Below are 17,314 nucleotides of genomic sequence, written 5' to 3' on the forward strand. Positions count from 1 at the left end.
AAACACATGGTATGTGTGTGTCACCTCTGCTGCCTTTCTGTTTGATGCCTTTGGGAATTTTTATTTGTGGGATGTGGGCAGAGGTTGGGGGCAGAGAAGAGGTAGAAGAAAAGAAAGCGGCCCACTGCCACATTTCCAGAAAATTTAAACGGCCTCGAGGAGGTGATAAGCACTGAGATGTAGTTTCTGCTTGAGGATAGGTCAGAGGTTTGTGAACAGTTTAGCACTTCTTGACAGACGAGAAGTCCCGAGGACGGAAGCCAAAGAGGGCATATGTTCTATACGATAGTTCCTTCTTAGCCAGCTCAACAAAGCATCATAGCTAATGGACCGTTCTTTAGGAAGTAGAAATAATTTTGTGGAAGAAATTTCTTGGTATTGCTATTCACTGATCACATTTTACCCTTAGGATGACAGAATACCTAAGTGCTGAGGTGCTGAGGTGACTCGGGGCAAAGAAGTAATCTGAGTGGTATGGAGTTAATCAGGGAAGGTTTCCAGGAAGGGGTGAGTTTTGAGACACCTTTTGAAGAGTTTGGATATGGGTTATTGGAAGACTTGAGGATGACATTCAAGAAGTTTGGACAAGCTGTAAGCAACTGTGGATGAGAATGACACATAAAAAATGGATTTTAAGGAGGATGGAACATTTGAATGAAGATTTAAGTGTGGAGATCAATTAAGTCTGTGGTTGTAGCTTAGTTTTATAAATAATGGTTCTGTAATGGTGGTTAGGAGAGAAGAATTAGAATAGTTGACGATGGGGGTGCCTGGGTGGCTGAGTCCGTTAAGCTCCTGACTCTCGATTTCGGCTCAGGTCATGATCCCAGGGCAGTGGGATCTAGCCCCGCATCAGGCTCCATGCTGAGTGTGGAGCCTGCTTGGGATTCTCTCTCTCTCTCTCTCTCTCTCTCTCTCTCTCTCTCTCTCTCACTCTCACTCACTCCTTCCCTCCCCCGCCTCCCTCTGTCCCCCTCCCCTGCTCGCTCACTCTCTCCAAAAAAACTAAAAAAAAAAAAAAAAAAAAAGAAAACCAAACCAATAGTTGATGATGGATTGGAGACGGGTAGTAAGGGAAAGAGCATGAAAATACTTTTTGATTTTTGTGGTAAGAGAATATGTTGAAAATAAGTTGGGTTATTGAGAAGTAGATTTGGTGTTCAACCAAAAAATAATCAGGAACATTTTTGAGTCCTATACTAGATTATGTTGATAATAATAGCAAAATTTAGTGGGTGCTACTTTGTGCCAGACGCTGTTTTGAGCTTTCCGAGTATCATCTTCCTTTGATTATCCCTGTTCTTTAGATGAGGGAACTGAGATTCAGAGAGATTTAATTTGCCTGATGCCACACAGCTAATAAGTGGCAGGTCAGTATTGACAAAGTTAATCAGTAAATTTTAACTGAGCGTATGTTTCATGCCAGGCACTGTGTTAACTGTTGGAGGTTCACAGTTGACAAGCAAATCTAAAGGTCAGGCCTGGGCCATTTTATTTTATTAAAAACAATTTTTTTTTTTTTTTAACATTTATTTAGTTTTGAAAGACAGAGACAGACAGAGTGTGATTGGGGAAGGGGCAGAGAGAGGGAGACACAGAATTTGAAGCAGGCTCTAGGCTCCAAGCTGTCAGCACAGAGCCTGATGCGGGGTTCGAACTCACTGACGGCAAGATCATGACCTGTGCTGAAGTCAGCTGCTTAACCGACTGAGCCACCCAGGCACCCCTGGCCTGAGCCATTTTAAAATAAATTGTCAGGAATTAATAGAAGAGAGACAGTGAAGGGAGAGAAGAAGAGGAGTTGGAGAGACTTTTGTAGATACTGAAGAATATACTGTTTTGGAAAACTTAGGATAGAAATAGAGAAAGTAGTCAACAACAACATGTGTAGCTGAGAGACTCTGACGAACCATTGAGTTAAGTCAGGAAAAAAGTTATGTGAATTTAGTCTCAAAAACCAGAATGGAGATACTAAGGTATAAGCTGGTAGTTACTCATATTTAGTGGCAAGTTACTCATATTTAGTGGCTCTGTACAAACTTAAAATATGGTGTACAGATTCATAGGAAAGATGTTGGTATGTTCCTTTCTAATATTTTAATCTTTGGCTGGTAAGATCATGGTGGCTTAAAAATGCTCATATTCTTTGTATTTTCCTAGTTTAAGTAAATGGGCATTACTTAATATATGGGGGAAAAGTCATTCTACTGAAATGAGCTAATAGGAAATATGTGGGTGAGCTAGTCTGAACTATGTTTCGGATAGAGGAAAAGATGGCCTTATTTCAGTGTATACTGCTGCATGTGAGATACTTTGGTAGATACTTTCCTGTCTTGGAAGTGACTAGACACATCCTGAAACTGTACGTACTGAAAGATGGCATTTGTTTAATCTGAGGGATCAGGTTACTAAATCACCTTGAGGCTTGGAGATATGGTCTTGGCTCTTCTGAACTCTGAATGTTGTTCTTTTAGGGTTTAATACATGAATTTAAGGTTAAACAAAGCAAACCACTCACTTGAGTGAATCATTTCAACTGTGTCTTTTGGACTTTACACCCTTTCCTCTTCGCACACATTGGTTCTGTAGTTCCTCTCTTCTAGTGGGGTTGTAATGGGCTTAGAGTTTCAGTTCAGTAAGACAATATGAAAGTGCTGAATTTACATGTAACCAATTTAACTTAAAATTTGCCATTGTTTTCTGTTCCCAATTTAAAGAAGAAAAGAGATGAATTTCAAGACAATAAAATAAGCTTTTCTTATCAAATAATTATTTAAAAGCAAACTAGTAGGATTTGCCCCAGGATCAGTACAGGTTTATTCCAATCTCTGCAATGGAGATGGAAGAATCTTATAAGTCAAGAAGAACAGGGTCTAGTTTTTAGTTTAATTTGGCCCATAGGGATCATGGGAGGAAATATAATATTTCATCTGGGTATTGTACTGTTCCTTTACATAAATTATTACCTTTAGCTCTCATACAGTTCTCCAAAGTGGATAGCCTGTTACAGATGAGACAATGAGGCTCAGAGAAGTTAGTAAGTAACTTTCCAAAGGTTGGAGAGCTAGGAGGAGAGCTGAGATTCAAACCTTGCTTTGTGAAACTCCAAATCTCATGCATGTAAGATCAAGGGCAAGAAATACTTATTTATATTAATAACTACAATTGAAAAAAATGCCACATAGCCTTAGGTGTTCAGTAACTGTTATGTTAGAAGATGGGACTGTTGCTCTGTGTGTTTGTCCTGTGACACTGGCTCTTAAATGATGGTGATTATTGTGTGTCTTTTAAGGGTGCATTATATTACTTTGAGAGGTGTATGTTTTCATATTTTAGTAGTTTTTTGAAATGAAGGTGTAATTTACAGAGTTTATTTTAAAATGTTTATATGGGGCGCCTGGGTGGCTCAGTCGGTTCAGTGTCCAACTTTGGCTCAGGTCATGATCTCAACAGTTTGAGTTTGATATTTTTGATATCCATGTCAGGCTGTGTGCTCAGAGCCTGGATCCTGCTCCGGATTCTGTGGCTCCCTCTCCCTCTGCCTCTCCGCCACTTGTGCTCTGTCTCTCTCTGTCTCAAAAACAAATAAACGTTAAAAAAAAATTAAAAAATAAAATGTTTTGGGGTGCCTGGGTGGCTCAGTCAGTTAAGCGTCTGACTTCAGCTCAGGTCACGATCTCGCGGTCCATGAGTTCGAGCCCTGCGTCGGGCTCTGGGCTGATGGCTCAGAGCCTCGAGCTTGCTTCCGATTCTGTGTCTCCCTCTCTCTCTGCCCCTCCCCCGTTCATGCTGTGTCTCTCTCTGTCTCAAAAATAAATAAACGTTAAAAAAAAATTTAAAAAAAATAAATAAAATGTTTATGCAATGGATACTATCTTTTTTTTTTTTTTTAATTTGACGATCTAATTGTCTCTGTTAAATGGTTCATGGGACGCCTGGGTGGCTCAGTTGGTTAAGCATCTGACACTTGATTTTGGCTCAGGTCATGATCTCATGGTTTGTTAGTTTGAGCCCCACATAGGGCTCTGCACTGACAGCACGGAGCCTGTTTGGGGGGATTCTCTGTCTTCTTCTCTCTGCCCCTCCTTCTCTCTCTCTCTCTCTCTCTCTCTCTCTCTCTCAAAGATTAATAAGCATTTAAAAACAAAACAAACCAAAAAAACAGAAAAATGATTCATGAATTGGACAGCACTCCATCTAATAAGTAGAGAGGGACTCCCAATGGCTACCGTGTCTTAAAGTCAAATGTGTGTCTCAGAATTAAGGAAGAGTGGTATATGCATGTAGTCTGCATGTATATTGCCTTAGCAGTTTGCTGTGTACAATTTCTTCTCATTTCCTTCCTCTACTTAGCTTATAACCTTTTTTCTTTTTAGTATGATGTAATATATAGAACTGAAGTATATATTAATAATAAAATAGTCATTCTTTTTAGCTAATGAATATTATAGAAGAAAGTTCTTTGATGTGGAAAATTAAAATTGTACTGTGAATCAGCAGATCTGAGTTTTAATTTTGGTTTTGCTAGCAACTTGATGTGTAACTTGAGGCAAGTCATTTCCCCTCTCTGAGCTTTAATTTCCTCATCTGTAAAATGGAGTGGGGAAGGGAACCTTTAGACTTGTCCAGCCTGAACAAACTGTATGCCCTCTGTTTAATTAAAAATGTGGGTGCCTTAGATCTCTTTTTAAAAACTATAGTAGCTTTTTACTATTTTTTCTTTCACTTCATCCCTTTGCATTCTCTCCTTGCCCTTTTTTCCCATGGATCCTTGAGAGTACTATTAGCTTCTCAATGTATTAGAGAGGATGTGTTATTTTTGATATCCTACATTTACTAAGACAGGATATTTGAGAAAGTAGTAGGTACTTAGTAAATAGTTAAAAGTGAATATATGTTTTGTCTGAGTTTAATCAAAGAATTATTTAAATAAAGTATCGCACAAAAGCTGTTAAAGTTTCATTGAAAGTTCTGTGTAAATAATGAAATGTGTTTTGAAGTAAGTTTATCTACTCTCCACTGGGCAGATGTACAAAGATGAAAACTATTGGACCTGTCTTTGTCAAGTGCTGTGTTCTAGTAGAAGAAGGAATCTCCTTTAAACTTTGTATTACGGAAAGTTGCCAACATAAAATGCACATCACCAATTTTAAAAATTATAAACTGATTTTTATTTTGAAGCAAATCCCTACACATTTTTACCAGTTATTACTAAACAGCATGATGAGTGTAAAAATAGACATGCTAATCTAAGTGAAGTGGAAATTGTTTGTATAAATTGTTCATATTTTGAGACTTGTATATTATACTGTGCTGAGCAGGGGAAATTATATAAAATAATCTGTAATTCAGGAGTAATGACTGAGTATATGTATATAAAACAGAATGTGGCAACATGATATCATATACCAAAATTGGTGATAGAGATTCTAAATGAGAGATGACATTATTTCTGAATGAAAGTAGGATTTAGACAAGGAGAAAGAATGTTAGGGGGTGAGATGAGGGTGATCACCTGGAGAAAGCATGTAGTTAGAAAAATCTAACTTTAGCTTCATAGAAAAAGTCCCATCTTTTAAAAAAAATGTTTATTTATTTTGAGAGAGAACGAGAGTGCACGCGTGTGCACGTGTGAGGGGGAGGGGCAGAGAGAGGGAGAGAGAGAGAATCCCAAGCAGGCCCTTCACTCTCAGTGCAGAGCCCAATGTGGGGCTCGATCTCACGACTGAGATCATGACCTAAGCTGAAATCAAGAGTTGGTTGCTTAATTGACTGAACCACCCAGGCGCCCCTAAATCTGTATCTCTTTATATCTTTTAGAACCCTACGGCATGTTATTGACATACTTAGATCTTAAATCAATATTTGAAAAAAGCCAATTTCTGTATTACAAACATGGACACACTTCTTTATGACTGTATCACTGTCTGGTGAATTATTTGACATGTTCCATTAAAAAGCCTTCTGAGTATCTTAGTACCTCATGTGTTAATGGATCCATTTTATCTAGAATGTTTGTGTGTGTGTGGCATCAGCTTTCAAATATAAATCACTTTGAGATTGTAAATGGTGGCTTGTATGTGTGTGTTTAAATGTTAATCGTTTGACAGTTTTTAGATTACTTTGAAATACCTAGTTTATATCATTCTTGTCTTTTATGGAATTTTTGCCAGAAATGTTGGCATGACAGTCATATGAGAAATCCTTGCATTTAAGGAATTTTTACCATTATATATTATTATTTTGGAGTATTGACTTAAATACTTTGAAGTATTAACTGAGAATAAAATCTTAAAATATGTTCCATAATGCGGAGATTTTTAGCCAAAGGTCATGAACCTCTTTGAGCATCTCCTCAAATCTTTGTGCTTTAGCCTCAGAAAAATAAACAGTAATCCCCCCTTGTCCATAGTTTCGCTTTACATGGTTTCAGTTACCCATGGCCAACCTCGGTCTGGAAGCAGATGATCCTCCTTCTGACATATCAGAAAGTCAGTAGCAGCCTAATACTAAGTCACGGTGCCTACACCGTTTACCTCACTGCATCTCATCATGTAGGCATTTTATCATCTCACATCATTAGAAGTATGATAAAATATTTTGAGAGAGACCACGTTCACATAACTTTTGTTACAGTATATTGTTATAATCGTTCTGTTTTATCATTATTGTCAGTCTCTTATGTGTCGAATTTATAAATGAAATTTATCATAGGAATATATGTATATATAGGAAAAACCAGTATGTGTAGGGTTTGGTGCCATCTGTAGTTTCAGGCATCCACTGGGGGTCTTGGATGTATCCCCTGCAGGTAAGGGGGGATTACTATGCTATACATGCATACTTAGTTTTTCATATAATTCTAATAAGACTCTCAGAACTCATTCAAATACCCTTGCAGGTTTATGGATTCAGTTTAATAAACCATTCTCTAATGTATAGGCAAAAGCATACTGCTAAAATTCAACTCAAATTTGTTTCTGTGTGTATTGCTCACCTTTTACAAGCAAATATTTTTCATATTTGAGTGATAAAAATTGTGAAACTCATTATACATATGCCTAATTAAAAAAAAATAGATCAGTCCCCTTTTTTTTTTTTTTTTAAAGATTTTATTTTTAAGTAATCTCTTCACCCATTGTGGGGCTCAGACTCACAGCTTCGAGATCAAGGGTTGGATGCTCTACCAACTGAGCCAGCCAGGTACCCCCAAAATATACCAATTCTTAGCTGGATTCTTGGGGAAAAATAAACTATCGCCAGCATAATACATATGTTGAATGATTTTACCAAAGATTTTGGAATATGTGTTTGGTACTTCCTATAATAGCTCCTGATGAGGGAAACAAAGGCAGAGAAATGTAGCTTAAATTAAATCCCCTTACAGCTTGCAGTCCACTGATAAACACCTGAAACATGCAGAGCATGATCTTCCTCAAACAACTCATGGCTGCCTTACTTCCTTTATGTTTTTCTTTTATTAAACACTAAAAGTAACCTTGTCTTAATAGTAATTAGCCTCTTAAGATCCTGAAAGCCTTGCTTTCAAATTCCTTAGACACTTGAGCTATCCCTAAACCCCACTAACTTAAAAGTATATAATCAGTTACTCCTCACAACCCCAGTGCATATCTTTCTGCCCACGGGTCCTGTCCCTGTGCTTTCATAAAATCACCTTTTTACACCAAACACATCTCAAGAATTCTTTCTTAGCCATTTGCTCGTGAACTTCAAATTTCATCATCTGGCGCCCAGGGTGGGGCATTGAGTCTTCCCTTCTGGACTCTGAGCCTTGTTGCAAAGTTGGTGAATACTTTCTCTTTTCTTCCTTTACTCCTATTTCAGGGGCTTTTCAAGGAGTATGATCTTATTGGAACACTTTCATGTCGATTGCTCAGGCTGTAATCCTCTAGCCTGTGGAGGAGAAATTCTGCCTTTTGGCTGGAAGTTGGTACTCTGGCCGGGATGGTAATAAGACCCAGATACTTGATGCCCTCTCTTTATTTCTGTCCTTACAAAGTTGTCTGTGCTGGGAACGAGACAGCCACCTAAGTGACTAGCACGACTGCTGATCTTAAAGACTCCTGTGTGAGGTTTCCTCTTTATTGGTCTAATGTGATCCCCTCCACATCCCTGGTCTAGCTGCTTCTGGCTGAGAAACTTCTACTGGGAGCCAGCTGAAACCCAACCAGGAACTGTTTCCTAGGGAAGTTGTCTGTAAAGACTATATGTGTTGGAATGTCACTTACATCATGATGGATTTCTGTCTTTACTATTTTCTGTCACTGTCCTCTACTAACTGCAGAATGGTGAAACTTTTCTAGTGTTTTCCGTTGGTTAAAAGTGGCACAGCCTTCAAGGAAACTAAGGCATGACCTTCATGGCATGCTCCTCAAGACAAGGTAAACTAAGGCACAGCCTTTTACAGCACGGCTTTCAAGGCATGGCATGGGCACAGTATTTTGGTCCATATACCAGGCACCCATTTGTAGTATAGGATGCAGTGGGGAAGCTAAGGGACGCTAGCATCCCTTTTCTAGGGCCCCTTAGTGACTGGTTGGTGATCATAACAGTTTTGTTTGAGGGACGCCACTGGTCGCTTTGACGCCAAGAACCTGTGATGTATCCTTCGTGGTATACCCCCTGGAAGTTGAGGGCGGGGATTTTTGGTAATGGACCCTCTCTACTTTTCTAGAAACATGGGATCTTCAATCCCCAGGGACTGTCCCTTGGGATGCCTTTTAACCCACTAGAATCAATTCAAATTGGAAAATTTAGGAAAGGACTGATCTTCTGTAACACTGACTAGCCTTAATGCAATCTATCGGTTAGATCTCTTCTGCAAGAAACAGGGCAAAATGGACTGAGGTATCCTATGTCCAGACTTTCATGGCCCTAAATCAGGATCCGGACCTGAGGGCCACTTGCAGAATGTGTTTGCCCAAATGTGTTTGGCCACTAACCAGGCCGATAAACTTCCTCCTGATAATTGGATGATTGTCTAAACAGGTCTCCTCTGAATGAACCCAGGTTGCTGGAGGAAACACAGGCCATCCCTAATGAAGGGGACACTGACACTCTCTCTTTCACTGTTCCTCCTTTGTCATAGACTCAGGTTACTCTAGCTGTATGTGGGGGCTCTTACTATTCATTTCTTGAGTTAATGACTATGATAATTGGAACCAATTGTCTCTTGTTAGTCTACCTCAGGAAGGAGACTTTTAAGGTATATTCCCAAGCAGCTGCCGTTGTTTCTGGGAAGTTCCCTGTCTCTGGCCTGACATGGACTGCCCATTTCCACTTGTTGGTGGGGAAAAAAAAATAATCTGCATATGCTCATTTGTCCAAGCTGACGGCTTTAGGATTGGGAGACCTCTTTCTCTCTCCATTGGCTTTTATCCACCTCCAGCATTCCTGGAGGCATCTCACCTCTTCTGCATTCCACTCCCCCTTTTCCTGTTTCTGCACAACTTTGGGTGCAACCTGCATCTTCCATGCTTCTGGCACCATTAGCCCCTCCTCCTTTCCTCGCTATCAAGGAGTGAAGAGCACTCCCTCGGACTTAATGCTGCCCACTTCAGATTTCTTCACTGGGACCCCAGGTAAAAATTGACAATGGTGAACAAAGTGATGGACTTCATGAGGGGACCCAAGTGGAACATATTTGGTATTTGAACTAATTTATTAAACTTGTTGGTTTAATTAAGATGCACATGTCTTTAGAATTATCAGCACTAAATACAAGACTTTTTCTACCTAGGTTTACTGAAGGTCAGATAAGCTCTTGAATATCTCTGTTGCAATTTGTCAGCAAAAAGATGGCTAAAAATGATGGTTAATTTTATCTGTCTCAGGGTTTTCATGGAAAATTGTTAAGTTAGCTTTCAAGGTCTTTGGTAACCCGAAACTTTTGTTTGGATGATAAACTGGATTGAATTCATTGAACATCCAGGTCTTTAACAAATATGATAAAATGCTTAAGCATTATTAAACATAGGTTTATGTTTTTGACTTATTGCAGAGAAACTAAGGATATTTGGGTCTGTTGGAAAAGCTGCTTTGTGCTTAGTTGATTTATAAATTTGCCATCTAAAAAATTCTGGTGTCACAGTTCCCAATTAGTTACCACTTAGTTTTCACTGGAGACTAAAGTTTCTAAGACTTAAAATTCTGCTAGATGTAACTAAGACTGATGGAAATAGGAAAAGGCAACTCTGTATGTAGAAAAGTAGGAGATATGTAAGAAAAATATAAGGAATGAAAATACATTTTTGTTGAAGGTAAAATAAAGTAATTTTGTCCTAAATGAGACTGGTTGTTTGCAGAGAAAGGGCTTGGGACAAAATCTGAATGCAAAGGAAAGTTGTAGAAGGTTCGTGAAGGTAAATCTTGGGAAAGGAATTTTATGTGTGGTTAGGACAGACTAAGGTTGAAATGAATGGATTTTAAAAATACACTGGTATAAGATTAAAATTCTGCTTTTCTCTCTGTTTAAAAGACAAAGTTTTCTTGGATTGTTGATCTGCTCTTGATAAAAATAAATTTGTAAACAAAGGTCTTTTCTCTTTTGTCTGCTGGGAGAACCAAAGCTTATGTTTTGTCTTTATCAGGTCTTTGATTACTTAAAACTTCAATGTTAAAGGAGCTAGGTTTTGCTAACAACTGTATAACCCTACGTATTTGCCTTTAGAATCTCTTATTGCCACCGTGGTTAAATAAGTAAGATTTGTGATGATCTGTAATCCTATTTAGGATGTGCTTTATAACTTTCTAAGGTTTTAACAAACTTTCCAGGGTTTTAAATTGTAAATGAAATCTTTTTGACCAATTGGATGTTTTTATTTGGTACGTTACTTTGGAAAGCCCTGTCAAACATGATGGTAAGCCTTTGGTTGTATTGCTTGGTAAATGCTATAACTGCTCAAATATATCCATAAAATTCTCAAAGTTTTAATATGTTTCGGCATAGGGTCATCACTTGATATTCCAGTTGTGGAAGTGTTATGTGTCACAGAAATAACGGAGTTTCCTTGTCAGTTGCATCATACTGAACTCTCCTATCAGATTGTTAACCATGTCCATTTTTGAGTCTTTTGTCATTTATAGTTATTGTTCTGATGCTCTTACAAAACGTGTTTCATCTTCAAGGATGTTTATAAAAAGGAATTTTAGGACAAATACATGTATTTGACATCTTTAAGATCATAAAACAAATGGGTAAAAATTTACAGAACTAAAAAGTTGCATTCAAATTGAGCAAGAATTGGTAGCATGGGACTAAATAAACGGAGGGAGATTATAGTTTTGTGACTCTTGTTGGAAATATTGTTGGTTCTCTAATGTTTGCCCTTCCAGATTAAGTAAACTTTCTCTTAAGATATCTATGATATACAGAAAACTGATAAAGTATTCATTTGTAAACAAACTAAAGCATTTAACTTTTCTCCCTACCTCAACCCTCTGAAATTCAAAAACTCTCAGTAAGTATTCTTTCTTTCATGGCAATTACAGTTGTTTGCATAAGTTCAATAAGAATCTGTTCTCCTTGTAACAGGTCACCATTGGAAATACTGGTTATTTTACCAAGTCTTTGACTGGAATGTCATATTTGAGAGCAACATACATACACTCAGATATGACCAAACAGTTTTAAGGAACTAAGGTTGACTTTATGAAGCACGAAGCCAGTAAAGCCCCTTGGAAATGTTGGCCTGATACCTTGCTTACAGAGTTCCCAGCAGCCTTGTTAGGTGAGTAAAGATGTCACTTCCTGGCAGGTGCAGCCACCTCAGGATACTTTGGGACCTCTTAGAAGGAATTTGCCCAAATGCAGGCATGTCTGATGGCAACTACTTGGCATGGCTTCTGGCCTAGAGAGGCTACTGAAAGTTCAATCTAGAGAGAGATTCCTTATAAAAAGTTCCAGCAAAGCTAAATTTGAAAGATCTATATGACCAATCTCTGTTCTTGCTGAGCTTATGTAAATAATTAGGCCTAGTTTGTTAAAACTGGACTTGTTCTACAAATGAATTAGTCTTGATTTGGCTATCACTAGGAATGAAGGTTGTTAGAAAAAATTATGTTTCATGGCAATGCTCCTTAAGACAAGGTAAACTTTATGGATGTTAAATTCGAGTTCTGATTGTCTTTAAATGTTTGCTGTTTTCCTGGACTAGGCAACTTGAGGTAAACTTCAAAGGAATTGTCACAAAACTCAAGTATAGACAATCTTTTTGCCTGTTGCTCTATGGGCCATTCAGAGGGATCACCACAAACATTTGAGTTACAAACCAGCAAAACCCATCTGATTCCCACCGCCTATTCTCACTCCATCTGAGGGTGCTTCAGGCCTGACATCTAAGAATCTTTTCCCTGGCAGCCCTCGAGACTCAGACACTCGGTTTTATAATTTTGCTCTAACCATTAACCTGTATTTTTTTTCTTGTTTCTCTTAGAGTGCCTCCAATTGTTTACTAAACAAAACAGAGTCTGTATGTTGGTTCATACCACCTATTACGCAATCAAAGCCTTAAATGGCTCAAAATAACATTATTAAACACTAAAATAACTCAAATGCATTAAACAGTTCTACAAAATAAAAAAATGGCATTAGCTGTTTTAACTGCTGCACAAAGTGGAACTTGCACTCTCATAAAAACAGAATGCTGTGTATACTTTCCAGATATCACAAAAATATTTCTGAATATCCAACTGACAGATACTCAAATTGGCGCTTTAAATGATCCCTCTTTCCTTTAATAATTGTTTAAACTCCTGGACTGAAGAAAGATTTTTGTCAACTATCAAAGGACTCTTATTTGGGCCTCTTTTCCTTCTTGTTATTTTAATCATGTTTTGTTGTTTTCTCCCATGTCTCTCCACCTGGTGCCAAGACGCCTTCACTGCCACAACTTCAAGCCAGCAGATGATCCTTTCTGTTCAAGGACACTCCCATATGTTATCAACTCTAGATATAGCCACCTTAGCCTAGCCTTTCCTAACTCCTATTAAATTTTCAACTGACCAACCTTGACCCATAGATAGGTATATCTCTACGACTCTATTCAGCAGGAAGAAGCTATGGAAGATGAGACCTTCTACCTTCAGCAACCTTAAAGATTTAAAAGGGTCACAGTTGTTCAGGGAGGAAAATGATGAGGGAAACAAAGGCAAGAGAAACGTAGCTTAAATTAAATCTTACAGCTTGCAGCCCACTGATACACCCCTGAAAACATGCAGAGAGTGACCTTCCTCAAGCAACTCATGGCTGCCTTACTTCCTTAATGTTTTTCTTTTATTAAACACTAAAAGTAACCTTATCTTATAGCCCCTCAAGGTCCTGAAAGCCTTGCTTTCAAATTCCTTAGAGACTTACGCTATTCCTAACCCCCACTAACTTAAAAGTATATAATCAGGGGCGCCTGGCTGGCTCAGTTGGTTAAGTGTCTGACTTCAGTTCAGGTCACGATCTCATGGTTTGTGAGTTCGAGCCCTGCATCTGGCTCTGTGCTGACAGCTCAGAGCCTGGAGCCTGCTTCGGATTCTGTGTCTCCTTCTCTCTCTGCCCCCTCTCCCACTTGTGCTGTCTCTCTTGGTCTTTCAAAAATAAATGTGTAAAAAAAAAAGGTATATAATCAGTCACTCTTCACAATCCCAGTGCAGCTTTTTCTGCCCACGGGTCCTATCCCCGTGTTTTAATAAAATCACCTTTTTGCACCAAAGACGTCTCAAGAATTCTTTCTTAACTGTTTCCTCAAGAACTCCACCAAGTACTGTCCATCCTGAATTAATAGGAGGTAGAATATATGACCTTTAAGTCATTTATTAAGTCATATTTATTTATAAATATATAAATACCATTTTTTCAAAGGTAAAAGGAGAAACTACTTTGGCCTAACTTGCCCTTATATAGTTGAGATCTGTGGAGGAAAGGGTTTGTTAAAGTATTTTGAGTTGTACATTTTTAAAAAAGTTTATATATTTTTGAGAGATGGGGGAGAGAATTCCAAGCAGGCTCCGTGCTGTCAGCGTGCATCCCGTCATGGGGTTTGATCCCACGACTTGTGAGATCATGACCTGAGCCAAAATCAAGAGTTGGACAGTTAATCAACTGAGCCATCCAGGTGCCCCTTTATATATATGTTTGTGTTAAAATTAGTCCTACATGTGATAATGGGGTTTAGAATTGTGTTTTGGTCTGAAGGGATTGATTCTCTATTAAGTCCTGAGATTGTGTTTATCATCCATCTAGTTTGAATGATGATCCTAAATAAAGTTCTTAGAAATACATGGTTTTAAAAACTTGTAGGTTGCACCTAAAATAAAATCATAATAATGGTTTTTACATTAGGCAGAAGCCTCAGGAGATAGGAACAGTTGAATTAGCCTCTAATGAGACATTGGACTGTTTGAGGATCTAGTGAATTTTAGGCGTATTGCTTTAAAGTGATAACCTTTGTGACCTGTTAGAGTTAATAATTCTCTGAGGATCTAATGTACTACTGGGAAACAAGTTAACTCTAATACATAGACTTTGAGAGCTAGAAGAGGAAGCATTTAATCATTAGTGATTTGGCCTCCTTTTCAATGAATTTTATGAAGGATGAGAGCAGTTAATTGACTGGCACAAGGTCAGGTGGTTAGTGGCATTCCCAACAGAGTAGTTACTCATTACTGAGTTTTGGTAGGTCTGTTGTGCTTATTTTGGCTGTTTTCATTCTGGATCTCAGTTTCTAGAAAAGAAAGTATCTTTACAGTAGGGTTTTTAGCATTGTGGCTTTAAGTCTCAGTTGATAAATTGACTAAGAATTACCTGAGTTTTTATACTCTTGGTGTTTTTACTTTGCTGTACATGTTCTCACCCCATCTTTAGCACAATAACCCACGGTTGTTACAGGCTTATTGGGTAGGGTTTTTAGGAGCTTAAATCAGTTTCACAGCTGGAAACAAATACTAAGAATCCACAAAGTCATCAAACACTTCCCTCATGTTTTCTTTTTTCTTTTTCTTTTTTTCACTTGAGAGAGAGTGTGCACATGGGCGAAGAGACAGAGAGAAAGAATCTTAAGCAATCTCCACATTCAGCACAGAGCTGATGTGGGGCTTGATTCTACAGCCCTGGGATCATGACCTGAGCCGAAATGAAGAGTCAGACACTCAACCAACTGAGTCACCCAGGCGCCCCTCTCTCATATTTTTTGTACCTTTCTGGGCTGATTCCTGCCTGACATTTAGTTGCAAGCTATATCTATGAACCTGGCAAAATTTTAAAGGTAAACCAGGAAAGGATTTTTGAGAAGAGGGTTTGTTATGGGATTTAGTCCTTTTGAAGATATTTTTTGATGATTCCCAGAACTAGAGACTGGAGGGATCACTCACATCCAAGTTCAGAGAAGTTGTTCTGTAAAGGGCCTGATTCCAAGTTCTTATATTACATTTGGTTGGTGTAGATTTGATAGGCAGGGAGAACACCTGCCCCTACATTAGTAGCCCTGTAGTCAGGGTAGGACCCTTAAAACAGTGCTTCTCAAGTTGTTTTAATCCCAGCCATTTAGCTGGGTCATTTTTTAGCTCAATAATTCCCACTTTTGGTGGAAAAAAAAATAATTGTCAATGTCCAGGCATTTTGGAGGGAGAGAGGTTTTCTTCAGCATTTAGGGATATGGATAGTTCCTAGTTGAATTATGAAAAATATATTTGTCTTAAAGTCTAGACTAGTTAGAACGCTGTAGGTCTCAAATCCTCATGATGCAATTGTTTAATACATTCTGCAGGTATAATAAAACAAATAAAATGTATGAAGCTTAACTAATGCAAATTTTTAATTAAAAAGTAAAAATAATGACTCAGACAATACAACTTCACCAACAGTGAGTGCCTCTCTTGAAATTACAGAATTTCACCTTTTGAGTGTGTGTATGTGGTAGGAGCTTTGTAGCATTGGGAGTTGCACCAGCCAGAGTTGTTAACTGTATACAGATTGAAGTCTTTGGTACTTTTGAACAACCTGGTCATTTTTGCACCTCTTAATAACTGACTTGATAGTTTATTCATAAGTAGTCTTTTAAAAAACATTAAAAAAAATTTTTTTTAATGTTTATTTATTTTTGAGACAGAGAGAGACAGAGCATGAATGGGGGAGGGCCAGAGAGAGAGGGAGACACAGAATCTGAAGCAGGCTCCAGGCTCTGAGCTGTCAGCACAGAGCCCGACGCGGGGCTCAAACTCACGGACCGTGAGATCATGACCTGAGCCAGAGTCAGACGCTTAACCGACTGAGCCACCCAGGCGCCCCTTAAAAAACTTTTTAAGTTTATTTATTTTTGGGGGGGGTTGGGGTAGAGAGAGAGGGGGAGAGAATCCCAAGCAGGCTCTGTGCTGATGTCCGCACAGAGCCTGATGTGGAGCTCAGTGTCACGAAGTGCTTGACCTGAGCCTAATCAAGAGTCAATGCTTAACGGACCGATCGTTAACTGACTGAGCCACCCAGCCACCCCAATTCATAAATAATCTTATGCATCAAAGGAATATCATGCTTAAAAAATTTTTTTTCATGTTTATTTATGAGAGAGTGAGAGAGCTTGTGGGGAAAGGGCAGGGGAGGGAGACACAGAATCCGAAACAGCCCCAGGCTCTGAGCTGTCAGCACAAAGCCCAAAAACTGAGATCAAGACCTGAGCTGAAGGGATGCTCAACTGACTGAGCCACTCAGGCGCCCCAGAAGATCATGCTTTTTAAATCATTGGGATTTAAATCCATGGGACATTTGGCCTATTTTTGGATAAACATTACCTTAGAAGGTAATTTGTGAGCTTTTCAGGAGCGTTGTTTCCCTAGCTGTATTGGGAAATTTATCAAGGCTTCGGGGTCTGTGGCCTGCTTTACCTGGGGACATTTGGTAGTCTTCGATATGCTAATACACTTTATTGATTTCTAGTTGGGATAAAGTATACAGTTTCCCAGCCCCATTTACCATGGTTTGGAAAATGCTGCCTTGGAGGATGTATGTACCTGTTTTTAGGTTCAGCCTTGAGAACAGATTCAAAAGGTGCATAAGAAGGTGACACAAGAGAAACAGGAAATACAGCATAAAGCAGAAGCTTCAAAGCACTTTTCTGCTGTTCAGGGTTGCAAGGCGTTTGCTGTAATAATCAGACGGAGTCTGAACTGCTTCTAAACTGAATCTAAACTACTTTTATAACCAGTGAAATACCTGATTCTGCCAGCTTGTTCTCAAAGATCTTAATCTTCATGAACAGATTTTGGTAGTTTTAAATTACACCACACAAGATCTGCCTGAGTCCATTTTTGGGAA

General features: G+C 38.7%; 1 protein-coding gene across 5 annotated transcripts in view; it reads left to right on the forward strand.

Annotated features, from left to right (window-relative positions):
* Positions 1-17,314, forward strand: part of FAR1 (fatty acyl-CoA reductase 1) — a 74,686-nt gene that overhangs the window by 1,620 nt on the left and 55,752 nt on the right. The window contains exon 2 of one of the 5 annotated variants that reach the window (XM_042959341.1): positions 410-507. The exons of the other annotated variants lie outside the window; for them this stretch is intronic. The gene's annotated coding sequence lies outside the window, so the exon portion shown is untranslated. The remainder of the gene's footprint in view (positions 1-409; positions 508-17,314) is intronic. 5 annotated transcript variants of the gene reach the window in all.

The sequence above is a fragment of the Panthera tigris genome, chromosome D1 (genome assembly GCF_018350195.1).
Source record: "Panthera tigris isolate Pti1 chromosome D1, P.tigris_Pti1_mat1.1, whole genome shotgun sequence".
NCBI lineage: Eukaryota > Metazoa > Chordata > Mammalia > Carnivora > Felidae > Panthera > Panthera tigris.